The 14,409-nt window shown below is 38.1% G+C and overlaps 1 pseudogene across 1 annotated transcript; it reads right to left on the bottom strand.

Moving 5' to 3' along the window:
• Positions 1-12,784: 12,784 nt before the first annotated feature.
• On the bottom strand, positions 12,785-13,426 carry Rps17l2 (ribosomal protein S17 like 2; annotated as a pseudogene). Its single transcript, XR_015629766.1, has one exon. The product of XR_015629766.1 is annotated as a ribosomal protein S17 like 2 (transcript).
• Positions 13,427-14,409: the final 983 nt, after the last annotated feature.

Raw genomic sequence — 14,409 nt, 5'->3', positions numbered from 1 at the left:
CATATCTTTAAGGAATTAAAATAAACTCTTCATATACAAAGCACATCAAATATGCATCAAATGTCCTGGAACTTATGTACATTTTGGTTTAAAAGAAAAAGGGAAAGGAAAAGGCTAAAAACTTCCACTTCTGTATTTTTGTAAATGTCTAAATCACACGTTGACTATTTAAAATTATAATGGGAAATACAGCTTTTCTGTATTTTTCTAGAAGCAGAGACCATTCAGATTTTTTCACATGTTGTCCAAAAGAGAAAACAAGTCACAAAGTGTACAGTAATAATTGGTGTGAGGCGACCCAGCAGTGTGCTCTCGCCACCTGCCCTGCTCTGTCTAGTGGTGAGAAGCTGAGCCCTTCCTCCTAGCAGACTTTTGTCCAGGCACATGCTTCTGTCAGATCGTCACTCGTCCCCCCTGCAGGTTGTTGAATGGAAAAATACAAGATGATAATTCCTATCAGAGAGAAGAGGGAATCTATGGGGTGAAGATGGCACACATCTCAAGTTGTCTGCTCTGTTGAGAGCTCTGGTAGCCATGCACGGTAAAGCAAACCGAAGAAAATGAGGACAGAAGAAAAGTCAACGTATCTATTGTAGCCAATGATGTACAAGTCACGATATTTACTCACCCTCCTGCTTATATCACATTTAAATCATCTGTAAGTTAATGATCGCTTTTAGCAGAAAATCTATTTTCCAATATCTATAGAAAAATTATATTGTGCTTGTACGCTTTCTTTAAGTGTAACCAATCTTGTTCAAGATGAGTATGCTATTTGCAGACCACCAAGAACCAGTGGACTGTGTGTACACTGTGTTACCAGGGTGAAAACACAGGTAGCCAGGGGGTTGCTTTCTAAACAGACTCCAGGCTGTCTCTTGGAGTAGTTTCTTTAGGATGGATCCTGGCTATAACTTTATCAGTTTTGTAAATGAATGTCTCTTCCTATAAAACTGATTATACACTTTGTTCTAAAGCACCTCTGAAATTTGTGTGTGTGTGTTTGTGTGTGTGTGTGTGTGTGTGTGTGTGTGTGTGTGTGTATTACATATTTACATCCAGTAGGTCACAGTCACAATGACAGGGCTCACAACGAATGAATCATGTGCTAGTGCAAATCTGGGAAGAGGCTGTTTATAGCATGAAAATTTACCATTTGTGATTTTTTTTCTTACCTTAGAGTAAGATATTTCACCATATAAATATAAATCAAACTTCTATGTTCAAAAAATGACAAGGTTTACTGTTAATTATTGTTTCTCAGTCTTGTTTTAATTCTAATAAATTTTCACAACAAAATATAAAGCAAAGGTAGGGTAGAATCTATAAAGTAATGTAATTCATTTTAAAATAGGACTTTTCAAATTTCTTATTCCTACAATCATTGTCTTTTCTACACTAAGAAAAGCATTGGACATATAATTTTCATTTTAAATATAGAGAATGATATACATCCTTTAATTAATTGTTCGTAAATTTGTTTACAATGACTTCTTAATATAAGCAAACCTTTCGCACATGATCAATAATCCTATCACTCACACTGAACTTTAAAATTATTTCTTAAATAAAGATTTAAATTTGTTTCACAGATTGTTTATTGACTGATGTGTGCTTTGAAATCTCTTTTATCATCCAGGATTTTATTCTTCTCAAACAATATTCCTCCTTCTTTGCAGTTACTTGTGGAAAACATTCTGACTTCTTATATATTAATCAATTTCCCACCATGTAAGCTTTGCTGGGATCAGTGTGTGTGTGTGTGTGTGTGTGTGTGTGTGTGTGTGTGTGTGTGTGTGTGTAAAACATGTTTCTCTATTCTCTATATTTCCCGTGATTAGAATTTGGATCAGGAGTCTAGAGCATATTACGTTTTAATGTTTCCTGCTCAAATATGCCATGTTGTAAAGTATTCTTTAATAGTAAAATTCTTCCATTTCAAATGTAACTAAATTTTAGTGTAAAGAGCATCCTTTTTTTGAAAACAAATACATGAAATGTCACCCTGACTTTTCGTCCATCTGTAAGCGAACGTAGGCAAACTCATCTATCAGTGTCTTGCTTTCTTCACACCAAAAATACAGATAATAAATACACTAAGGATTCCAGTGAAGACTAAATTCAAAAGGTCTTTATATTGTGCTTGTTGCCCAATGAGCCTGCTCAGTAGATACTGCCTGTTACAATATTGCCAGAGAGCTGAAAGTAAATAAGAGAAGGGTTTTGTTAAAAAAAAATCTACAACAATTTTTATACATGTGGCAGCTACTTTGACAAGTCCGATAAAGAGGTGGTTTCAATACCTAATATAACAGTTGAAATGTGAGTGCACTAAAAGGTTCAAATGGATCAGAGACCCAGTAATGAAAGCTACAGCCTTTTGTTTGTATGTCAATGATTGAACACCCAAAGGTTACCAGAGCTGGAAACAAAATGTCCCTCACCAACACTGTGAAATGTATCCTGTCTCTATATAGCATTCCTGCTAACACCTTAGGGCATTGCAACAAACACTCACTCTACATTTTGTTCATGCTTAGATATCCTTTGACAGCATCAAGTTAAACAGACTGGATCTCTCAGACAGAAAACAAAACAAACAACAAAAACCCCACACAAACAAACAAACAAACAAAAGGGCCTAATTCCCTGCCCTCCCTAACAATGGATTCTAGTGAAAGTCTTCCTTTTATATTTTATATAATTTCTAAGGAAACAAATTTGATTGATATGTTTTTAAAAGCAGTATCTTGGAAATGTCTATTAGCTAAGGATTTAGCACATGTTAAATAATAAATTCCCTGCGATTAGAAGATGGTGACAGTTTGATATCAGATGAGCAATGGAACTTTTAATCTAGGTACTTAAGGAAACTGTTTATTAGCAGAAACTATTAGATAATGGAATGCTATGTTTCTTAGGATTCATAAATTTTAAAAGTAAATTGGAAAACATATTGGAAAAAATGCTTCATTCACTGGGGGATTAAGTGAATTGTTCTCTTCCTCTCATTTCTCTATAATGTGGTATGCACACCAGGGATATAAAATTCACCCACCCAAACTAGGAGCAGGGTGAGTCAAATATTAGACTCAGTCTGAGTTTCACTGGGAAACGTCCCACCTCCACATCCCTGACCAAAGGCTGCATAATACCGATATGGGAATTTGGAGCAAAGTCAATTGTTAAAGTCAGATTATGAGATTTTAGCTGCTATTCTAAAATTACTTACCCAGCCAGACAACGTTTCTTTTTTTTCCAACTTTCCAGATCAACACCCGAGAGTCATTTTGACATTTAAAAAAAATCCCAATTACACATCCAACTGCTGATTTACAAAGCAAAAGCCAACCTGTTATAGGGGCTTTCAAACCCCTTTGCCTTAGGGATAGACGGATGAAAGAAATTCGAGCTTTCTGCTAGTGGGTAACACGCCCGCATTTCCATATCCCACTTAGGAAAGGCAGACTTGAGCACTCCGCATAACCAGTATCACTTTCTATAAGGTGCTTAAGTGGAAGAAACGTCAAGCAAGAAAGGATAATAAATGACAGAGAAGGTAGCAGCCTGCTGCAGGCGCCCTGCGATGTCACTTGCCAAAGGAAAGTGACTGTGGAAAGGGAACACAATTTTTTTTATTCCGTAGGCCAAGGATGGGAATTTAATAGTAATAGAGTAAATTGAGTATCTGTCCTCTTACTTACTAGAAGATCGTTGTTGTCCTTTGCACGGGGAAGGTTAACAGCTGAACCTAATTCTCGGTGCCAAAGAACTTAACAGGTTGCCATTTGGTTAAGGGCTAATAGGCCTTTCGGGACTTGATAACTGAATGCTCTGCTCACTGGAGCAGGCTGCTCTGCAGAGGGCCTGGAAAAGAATGTTTGACTTGGAGAGGGAGGGCTTCTGCTCCAACTGCTTTTCCACCTGCAGAAACAGAACCTTTGGGACCTGAGCGCTGCAGTTAGCAGGAGGCCAGACTCAACCACATGGGACCCCAGGCATGAGAAAGGTGTTAAAGTAGCCAAGTTTTCTGTTTTGCCAAGGATTTTCGGGCCTTGCTGGTTTTGGCAAGGTCTCGAAATATCCCACTTCTCTCACTCCGAACGTTTCCCTTTCCATCTCATAGGGAGAGCTCTGGGGATCCGGATGGCTAGTCCAAACAGAAAGACAGAATTTTAACGGGTTGTGAGATTCACACCCCATCGTTCCCCACAGGCCTTCAGCCAGGGCTTGGCTCCTGTGAGGAGTTGAGAAGCCCAGCAGCACTAAGAGGATCAAGTTGCCTACCACCTCAAACTCAGTATTGGAAGAGGAAACTCCTAAAGCCCCCAGGTGCTGAAAGCATGTGGAAAATTAACACGCACACGCACATGCGCACGCACATGCACGCACATGCACACACACACACACACACACACACACACACACAACGGAGCTTTTATTCTACAAATGCCAGAAACCCAGTTTGTATTTATTCAGGGAGAATTCTCACAAATTCCTGCTAAAAGCACCTCGCCACTGTTCCTTTTCGAAGATTGCCTTGTAACAAGCTGATCGCCTGCGACATACTGTACAAGCGACAAGGTCTCCAACGCAAACCTATTTCAAACTGGTAGTAGTGACAATACAATGGGTGCACTCCTTTTAAGTTTTCGTTCTTTCTCTCTGTGTGTATGAGTGTGTGCAAGTGTCTGTGTGTATGTGCATGTGTGCATGTATGTGCATATATGTGTGTATGTGTGTGTTATGTGTGTGCATGTGTGTATGTGTTTGTGTGAGTATGTGTATGTGAGTGCACATTCATGTGTCTATGTGTCTGTGTATATCTGGGTGAATATGTGTGTGTAAGGGTGTATATGTGTGCACATGTATGCATGTGTGTATCTATGTGCATATGCACATGCATGCATGTATATTTTGTTTAAAAAATGTGTTTCTCTCCACTTCAGTGGCACTGATTATACTTACAAACTTACTGCAGAGGACACTCCGGTTCCCTGGATGGTTATCATCCAGAAGGAAACTGGACAAAGAGTTTGAAAGTGCAACATTGTGCAGTCATGACCCACAGTTTGGGCTCCATAACGGAAAAGGTATCATGAGTCGGTCTCAGACAGGAAGAGTTCCCATAGAATAATTAATGGAGATGTGAGAGATCACCAATGGCTGAGCACGAAACCTGTGCTTTCCACAGCAGTAGTCTTGATTAATTCACTTCATTAATCAAGTATTTTTGTGTGCTGTAAATTCACCTGGCTATGTAAATTATATGACTTTGAATCTATGACTTTGATAATTACCTTTATCTTTGGAACAAATTTATAATGAGGTGAAATAAATACTTAGCTAAAATCATAAAGCTCAGAGATGAATTCTTAAGGCCGGGAAAATCAAACTTAAAATCTAGAATGCTAGAATATTATTTTAACAAACATTTCAATAATAATAATAAGCCAGCGTAAGTAGAATTTTTAAGACGGCCTTATTTAAATATAAAGCTGAGAGTTCGTTGACAAAGTTAACTCAGCCACTGACCAAAATAACCTCCCTTCTAAAAAGCCAAACTAAAATATGAAATATAGATTTGCCAGTTTTAGTCACAGCTAGCTTCTCATTCCACTCAGTTCTTCCTCATTGATTAGTAAATCCAATCAATGGCAATGACAATTTGAGAACTCAATCTTCCATCAAATCTGAAATCTCTCGAATTGCATTCTGTGAAGTTCACCCTTCCCTTTCACCCGGACACGTCTCAGTTCTATGTAGGGTAAGTGCATCATTTATTTTAATCCTGCAGAAATGGGTGGATGAGTCTAAATAACACCGCTAGCCCCTTCCTACAAAATGCTGCAATTCACTTTCAAGTGGTAGCACTTTTCGGATTAAGAAGTATACACTTTGATTCTTTGACTAGTTGTCCTTTCTTTGTGTATTATATTAATATGAATTTAAATCAAGATGAAGCCACAGGTGCCTTCTAATGTAAGCCCTAAGAGTCTTTCCAAAATTCCACCAAGATGATTAACTACTTTGAAGGAAATAAAACTATCTTTTTGTGACTATAGGCTCTGGTTTTCTCTTTAATCACTTGAGTTAGAGTGACTATGGATAAAATTAGGTCCTGAAAAATACCCATAGGGATGTTCAAATATAGATATCATCAAAAATATGTGTGTAAAGTTTACTTGTTTATATTAATGTATGGTATGAAGGCAGTACACTTTTCTGAGGATATAGGCAAACATAAAACTTTATAATACAATCCTTACATATGAATTGTGAACTGATTTCACATAAGGATTAATCTGTAACTACTCATGCTATAGAACAGGTTCAAAACAAGGCATTGAAACAAATTCTCAAGTTCTCCTAAATTACAACTATTTAGAAATAATCTAACACCTCAGAGAATTTCTTTCCCTATCTAAATTTTTAATCTTCATTATTTAAAGATAAGATACTCCAAGTATTACAAGCCAGTCAATAACTACAAAAATAAATTAAAATGATATGAAGAAGGGAGCAGAGTCAACAAACGGGGTTTCATTCTGACCACGCGTACCACAGAAATAACAGACTTTTCTCGAGATCAGGTTTGGGGGGACAGATCAGCTTTAATCAGGGTGAATCGAGGGTTATGTAGTTTTAAGGATGGGGATAGGAATGTCCAGGTTGAGCAAAGATCTTTGGCTAAAGGCTAAGGTACTGAGATGGCTCTTTAGCATGGAGAGCATTCCAGGAATCTGAATGCTTACAGAATGGGTTCTTCTCAGAAGAATGGGGCCTGAACCTGTAATGTAAAGGGTGTGGGGGATATGAGCTCCTGACACAAGGTCAGAGGAGGAGCCTTGCTGGTAAAAGACACGTCTGTCATTTTGCACCAAGCTCTGGGCTTCAACCTTAATTAGCAGGTTTTCTCCCTGTGGTATCAATTTGTTTTGTTGTTTTTGTTTTTGTATTGCTATTGTGAGTGATACAGATGTGTTTGTGTATGGGTATGAGCATCTCTATACGGGTGTGTCTATCCAAGCAAAAAACATTAATTGTCCTTTAAGTTTTAATCAATATTTTCCTTCCTGTAGCTCTGAGTTTCAATTCTGTGCAGATAACTGAGGCCTAGGTCCAAGCGCAGTGCAGACTAACAGGACTCTAGGTTATTACATGAAACAGAGTTACATATTGACCTATTAAATTACGCGAACTTTCCTATGAGATCACAAAGGGCTCCGCAATGCTTCCGTCTTTCCTGGGAGACTGCACTTCTGCTTCCAAGTGTTGCCTAGAAACAGAAGCAGCTTGGAACCAGCCTCGTGTTGTCCAAATGACTCCACGTGTGCAAGCGAAAGAGACAGGAGGAAGAATCCAGGACAAAAAAAAAAAATGTCACTCTGAATGATTTTACTTATGAAGTTAATATGTTAATTTTTAGTGGGGCCAGATTTGGTAAGCATTGATAATTCTAAAATCCATGCGGCTTAGTAACAGAAGAGAGACAGAGTGATAAGTATACAAGTTAAGAATTATAATGACAACTATTAGAGAATGAATTGAAACATGAACGATAATATTGAAGACTTGGAGATGCAAGAGATAGATAGATAGATAGATAGATACATACATACATACATACATACATACTATAGATATATACAGATAGATAGATAGATACATACATACATACATACATACTATAGATATATACAGATAGATAGATACATACATACATACATACATACTATAGATATATACAGATAGATAGATACATACATACATACTATAGATATATACAGATAGATAGATAGATACATACATACATACATACTATAGATATATACAGATAGATACATACATACATACATACATACATACATACTATAGATATATACAGATAGATAGATAGATACATACATACATACATACTATAGATATATACAGATAGATAGATAGATAGATACATACATACATACATACTATAGATATATACATATAGATAGATAGATATATACATACATACATACTATAGATATATACAGATAGATAGATAGATACATACATACATACTATAGATATATACAGATAGATAGATAGATAGATAGATAGATAGATAGATACATACATACATACATACATACATACATACTATAGATATATACAGATAGATAGATAGATAGATACATACATACATACATACTATAGATATATACAGATAGATAGATAGATACATACATACATACATACAAACAATAGATATATACAGATAGATAGATAGATAGATACATACATACATACATAATACATACATACTATAGATATATACAGATAGATAGATAGATAGATACATACATACATACATAATACATACATACTATAGATATATACAGATAGATAGATAGATACATACATACATACATACATACTATAGATATATACAGATAGAGTATATATTTATACATATATACATTTTTTAGATCTTGATTGTGAGTACATGAGCATTGTTGGCATTCTTACTCAGATGGAAAGGTATCCTGCGATTGGGGGCTCCAGAACATAGTTCTGACTTGGGACAGTTTCCCAGTGTCAGGAAATTCTGAAATACAGGACCCCAGGAACCATGCAATTCTGAGAGGAAGCCTCCTCTGCATAGGCTTTATAGCCTGAAGAGGGATAATCCAGTCAGATGGAGTGCTACAGTGAATCCCTGTTCATCATAGGCCCAGTCTTGTTCTCAAGTCAATGCAGAAACTACAGCCAGTGGACTTTCTGAATTTCAAACCTGACCAGACTGTCTCCTCCATAACCTGAGGACAAACTCATATTACTTCCACGTAACCTGGCCTGTCCTCATTGTGACTGACTTTATAAATTCCCCATAGAATCTGTTAAGATCCATCCTTTTCTTTCCTTTTTTCTTTTTCTTTTCTTTTCTTTTTCTGAACTGAACTCTGGCTAGTCTGATTTCACCTCTGGGGTTGGTTTCTTCCCTCTGGGATACCTTAGCTCATGTTGGAAAGCAGAACTAGCATTGGTTCCTGGGAAGCCCCCAGAGCACCCTGGAGCCCTTTGGAAATGATATTGAGAGTTGGCACTATAGATTTGAATCCGATAGAAAGTGCCTTGGAGGCAAGAAGTAAGTCTCCACTCTTTCCCAGCCTTGCAGGCAATCCACTGCTGTCAAACCTTCATTGAGAACAAAGTTGGGAGTGGACGGTAGCCTTCTCTGGGGACAGAACTAGTATTGACTGGAAAGGGGCAGAGGGAAAGCTTCTGGCTGCTGAGAAATCTATATGTTGATCTGAATGAAAGTTACACGAGTGCATACATGTGTAAAAGTGCATTAGTTGAGCTCTTAAATGTGTTGTACTTTAGTGGCTCCAGTGAAATAATGTTTGAGCTAAATGGATTCAAATGAAAACTTAGAACAAAGGAGGTAGACCTCTGTGCTATTAGAGATTAGCATCATGGTTCCAAGTATGGTGAGCTTGCCCTTGAAAAAAAAAAAGATAACAGCAAACACGGAGATTGAGTAATTATTTTTATTTCATCTAAGTCTTGCAAAACTTCATCAAGTTTTATGATGGGTTATTGAAATTCATGTGGACGTTACATCAGAAACCATTGATGTACATGTGTACTCCTTGTGTTTCTGTTTCTGGTAAGAGAAACACATTTTCTGGAACCACGTCCCTAGTGTCACATCAGACTCAGCTAAAGTCTATCCACTGTATGATCTATCTGTATGGATGTTTGCAAATAAATCAATATCAAATACACATGGAGTATCACGATACATGTATTAGCACCTTACAGAATTGTAATGCATATGACTACAACATAACAGTTATAGATGTTATTCTTACACAAATCTTTTAAGAAGAAGTAGCTAGAGTTGTTTTTAGTGCAAAGTCTTTTTCTTTTCCACTTTCACCGGTCTTCATAGAACCCCAGTCTTTATACATCCTTCTTGGCCCGATCAACAACCTCCTAAAGGATTTAAAAAGAAAAGAAATTTAGAGCCCCCTACAGAAGGTGCTCAAGAAACATTTCTGATTCTTTAAAGAGGCAGCTTCATAAGCGTCTCTCAGTTTCACCTGAATGATCTCTGAACAGTTTAGCTTTGCTTTGCTGTCCTCACTCCAATAATGAGAATTCTGGATGTAGGTAGGTTTTGCATCCGGGAGGAGAAAGCCCTGTCTGCCTGATGCTCAGTCCTGCTTCAGTTCACTCATTGCAGTCTACTGCAGAGCAAACCCATGTTTGAGACCACAAAGCAGGAACAAAGGATCTCAGTCACCCAGCTCTATGTCACATCACTTTAGTAAACGACCTAAACTGCATTTGAATGGAATAGTATTTATCCAATCTCATAATTGTATTAATGACAGCCAAGTGTCGATAAAACACTTTCATATAAAGCGTGAGCGTTTTCCCCTCCTTAAACTCTCTTTTCTAGGTATAAAGAGATTTATTTCCCAAAGACTTGCTTTAACACCTTAGAAGGTATTACATTTGGAGAGGGATTTAAGGGCAAACTTCCTCCGCCAGCAGGTAAGGTCTAGAAACACATCACTCAAGAGTGTCAATTTGTGACAGTTCAAATTGCCAAAGGTATTTGGTAAACTTTAATCTCTGTCAGAACTGTAAAGGTTACTGAGCAACTTCAAAACAAATCAGTTATAACAGTATTAAAAAAGAGAGAGAGAGAGAGCGTGAGGAGGGGGATTTGTGGGCAGGTGTGTCTGAACTTGACCCTGGAACCCTCGGATATATCAATATTAAGTTCAGCTAGTCACACGGGTAACAGCAGCAGTAACAACACCCAAATATACAGGCTGAACATTGATTTGCCCTCTGTAATAGATTTCAGATTTCTAGCTTTCTGATATTTACTTTGATGTTCCTAGAAATTTAGGGGACTCCATTAATGGAACAGGGAAATTGGGATACCTTCCTGGGGTTCTATCTCATTATGAAGTCATTTAGGATGAATTCACAATAATACAGAAGCATACATTTAAATGTTAAGTCCACACGGGAGTCAGCCTCATGGTGTAAGGGAGACTTTAGAGAAAGAGTAAGGGAGCCCAAGGCCCCAGCTCCACTAAAAGCTTCCTTAGGTTTTGCTTTTTCTATTTTTGTTTTGTTTTCCAAACAAGCAAACAAACAAACAAAAAACTAACAACAAAGGAGAGAAATAGCACACCTTTATAAGGTGCATAGACCCTGACAAAACCCACAGTGGTTGTTAGGGAAGGTATAAGAGGTAATAATTAATTCAGGGAAGAAAGAGTGCTTTATCTCATTAAAATGATTATTTTATTATTCCTCCGGTTGGCTTAGGGTGGACTCACCTTATGGAGTAGTGAGCCCTTGGCCAGATGACTGACCTGCCCAAGTGAATAAATTCTTCAGAGAGGGAACAATGGCATTTCTTCAGCTAGAGGAAGATTCCACCCTTTGCTGACACTGCCATCCCAAGTACAATGTGATACCTTTTCACAAGATGGCTGCTTGCATGCTGGCCATGATAGTCTGGGCCTCAGAAAAAAAAAAAAAAAAAAACAAAAACAAAAAAAAACAAAAAACAGGATGAGAATGTAAATTCTACTGCTGCTTGAAAACTGCAAAATGGCAGTTAGTGCCTATTGATCTGACCTGATTATTCAGCATGACAGGAAGACACTAGCATTTGAGCTTAGCAATGAGATAAGTCAGCTAAAACTGGAGCCCCCTCTTAACAGACAGGAAGTTATTTGTATTTGGAGCAGAAAGATTGTGTTTCACCTTAGAAAACAATGAAACCATCGTCTAGCTACTTAGAAAACAAAACTACTAGGCAAGTCAATTAAATAATTGAAATAAAAACACCACAGCATAGCTGCCATTAAATTTTCACTTTTTAACTGAATATTTTACTGACATCCTTAAATATAAATGAAGGAGTATTTGTATATCGAGAGCAGCATCCAGAAACTTAACACTTTCTTTATAAAATGTATTAAAATGATGACAATTATATTTTAAGGGCGGGGAGGGAGGGAAGAGGGCTGATTAAATGTTTTAAGAGAAAAGCTAACTATAATACTAATAATTTCATCCCACTCCTGAACCAGAGCTAACTCTCTCCACTGGGAGTCCTGATGTCAGATTTGAGAACCACTGATTTGAACATTCTATTTCTGAAACTGATTTCTTTTTAGTAATTACTAACAGTTTATGAAAAGATCTGCAATTTTATTTTTCCAAGTGTTCGAGTAATCTGAACTCATCAAAATGCTAAAATCTTTTATATCACAGTAGTCTGAGTCTTACTCATTTAAATGGCCTGCCTGTTCCCTAACAGCTGGAAACTCTCAGAGCCCCTCAGCAGCCCCAGCCCTACTCCAAGCCTTGGCTCTTATTTAGCCACTGAGAGGGAACCATTGCTCTTTGTCTGACTGAAAACTTCTCTGACAAGGCAGCCCCGGGGTTTAGACCTTCTCCTGTGCTTAGCCAGATGCCAGGTTTTCTCAGTTGAGTCCCCTGGGGAAGATGTTCACGGCATCCTAAAGACTAGACTATATGGGACTTTACCAAAACAGAAGACCATTGCTTATCCAGTAATTTCTTGGAAAAGTTTTGGACATCCATTCACTCACTTATCAAACATCTCCTGAATATGAAACTGAAGGAGACATCCTATTAGGCACCACTCATACAATCAGCAAAGGGCGGGCCACCTGCCCTCCAGAAAAAGAGATTGCTTCTTTGTTTGTTTGTTTGTTTGTTTGTTTGTTTGTTTTCAGGTTTATTGAAAATATGGCATAACGGATTAAACAGCTCCAAGTGGTGTTTCGAAATTCATCCCAACCGTAGGCTGAGTGACCTGGAGGTGGGAGAGACGGCCAAAGTCCAGAAGCGTCAGCATTTCCTTGGTGTCAGGATCTACCTCAATGATCTCCTGATCTAGGGCTGAAACCTCAGGAACATAATTATCTCTCCTCTCCCTCTCTTCTTCCTGCAACTTGATGGAGATGCCTCTCACAGGACCTCTCTGAATCCGCTTCATCAGATGCGTGACATAGCCGGCTATCTTGTTCCGAAGGTTTTTGCTGGGGATGATGGCGATCTCCTCGCACACGCGCTTGTTGGTGTGGAAGTCATTACCCAGGCGCGTGTAGTACTTCTCGATGATGACCCGGGCCGCCTTCCTCACGGTCTTGGTGCGAACGCGGCTCATGTTGATGGCTCTCGGTAAAAGAGGCAAGAGATTGCTTCTTAAAGTGGACTCTACGCAGAGTAAGAATTGGCCTCCCAGGAATTGTTCTTAAGGTTGAACTCTCCAATCTCCTGTAATTCATTCCACTCTGACTTCATAGATCTACTTTCCAATTTACAGATCATTTAAATAAAATAGCATTCTGGCGAGCGTCCCCACTTTCCACAGTGCTGGACACCTGGCTTCTCACTTTCATTCAGTATCAGGGACAAGTTGTTTTCTTCTCCAAGCTTAAAATCCAAGTGACAATGAAAACAAATCCCAGTCCCTTTAATTTCAATGTATTTGCTGTGTTTCGGGGTAAGTTCCACACAACCTTCTTAAAACATGGTATGCATCAATGCTGGCTAAGAAAAAAAGTCTTCATATGTCACACACTCACCTAGTTTTGCATAGTTAACATGGAGTAAGAAGTCACAAGTTCTCGGCACAAAGCTAAACAAAAATAACCCGCTTTAAAAAGACACTGGGACCGAACGGAAGGAGTGTCTCAGAGCTCGATTGCATAGTGATGTGTTCTAGAATCTTATTCACTATTTTTGCCATTTAAGCCCCCATCTTAAGGACAAGGCCATCTAGTATTAGGAGGTGTAAGATAGCTGTGTACACCAGTCTTCTTCCTGTCAAAACCGATACCCACAACTTTTAATATTCTGAATTGTATTTATTTTACGGCAAAATCATGAAATGAATGGTTAATCTCTAGTTCTTGTGATGCTGTTCAGCCAATGAATACGAATGATAGACTACGGACTTGGAGTACAAGTAGAGTAAGTAATTGTCTTTTTGGTCATAAGTAAGCCCACGAAGCTTTGGAATGAGTGATTAAAATTAGATTTTCACATAGATTCCGGCTTTCTATACCTATAATCCTGGCCCTTGGGAATAGCCTCCATCTTCGGAGTGCCTGAAATACTTTGTAGAACGGTTTAGTAAGAATAAGAAGATCTGAGTTTAGGTTATTTCAAGTTATCCAGTATTGACCTGTCATTCAGTAACATTTTGTAACAAACTGCAACAGATGTTTTCTACAGAGTACTGGAGATTCCAAAGTGAGTTGAGTGTTTTAAGGTCAAGCAGTGCAGGGTCTAAGGAAGCATCGGCCATATGTAAATGCTTACTCCACAATGACGCAGTGCTCTGTGTGGTGAAGT

The sequence above is a fragment of the Rattus norvegicus genome, chromosome 9 (assembly GCF_021556685.1).
Source record: "Rattus norvegicus strain SHRSP/BbbUtx chromosome 9, alternate assembly SHRSP_T2T, whole genome shotgun sequence".
NCBI lineage: Eukaryota > Metazoa > Chordata > Mammalia > Rodentia > Muridae > Rattus > Rattus norvegicus.
This window is presented reverse-complemented; position numbering and strand designations above follow the sequence as displayed.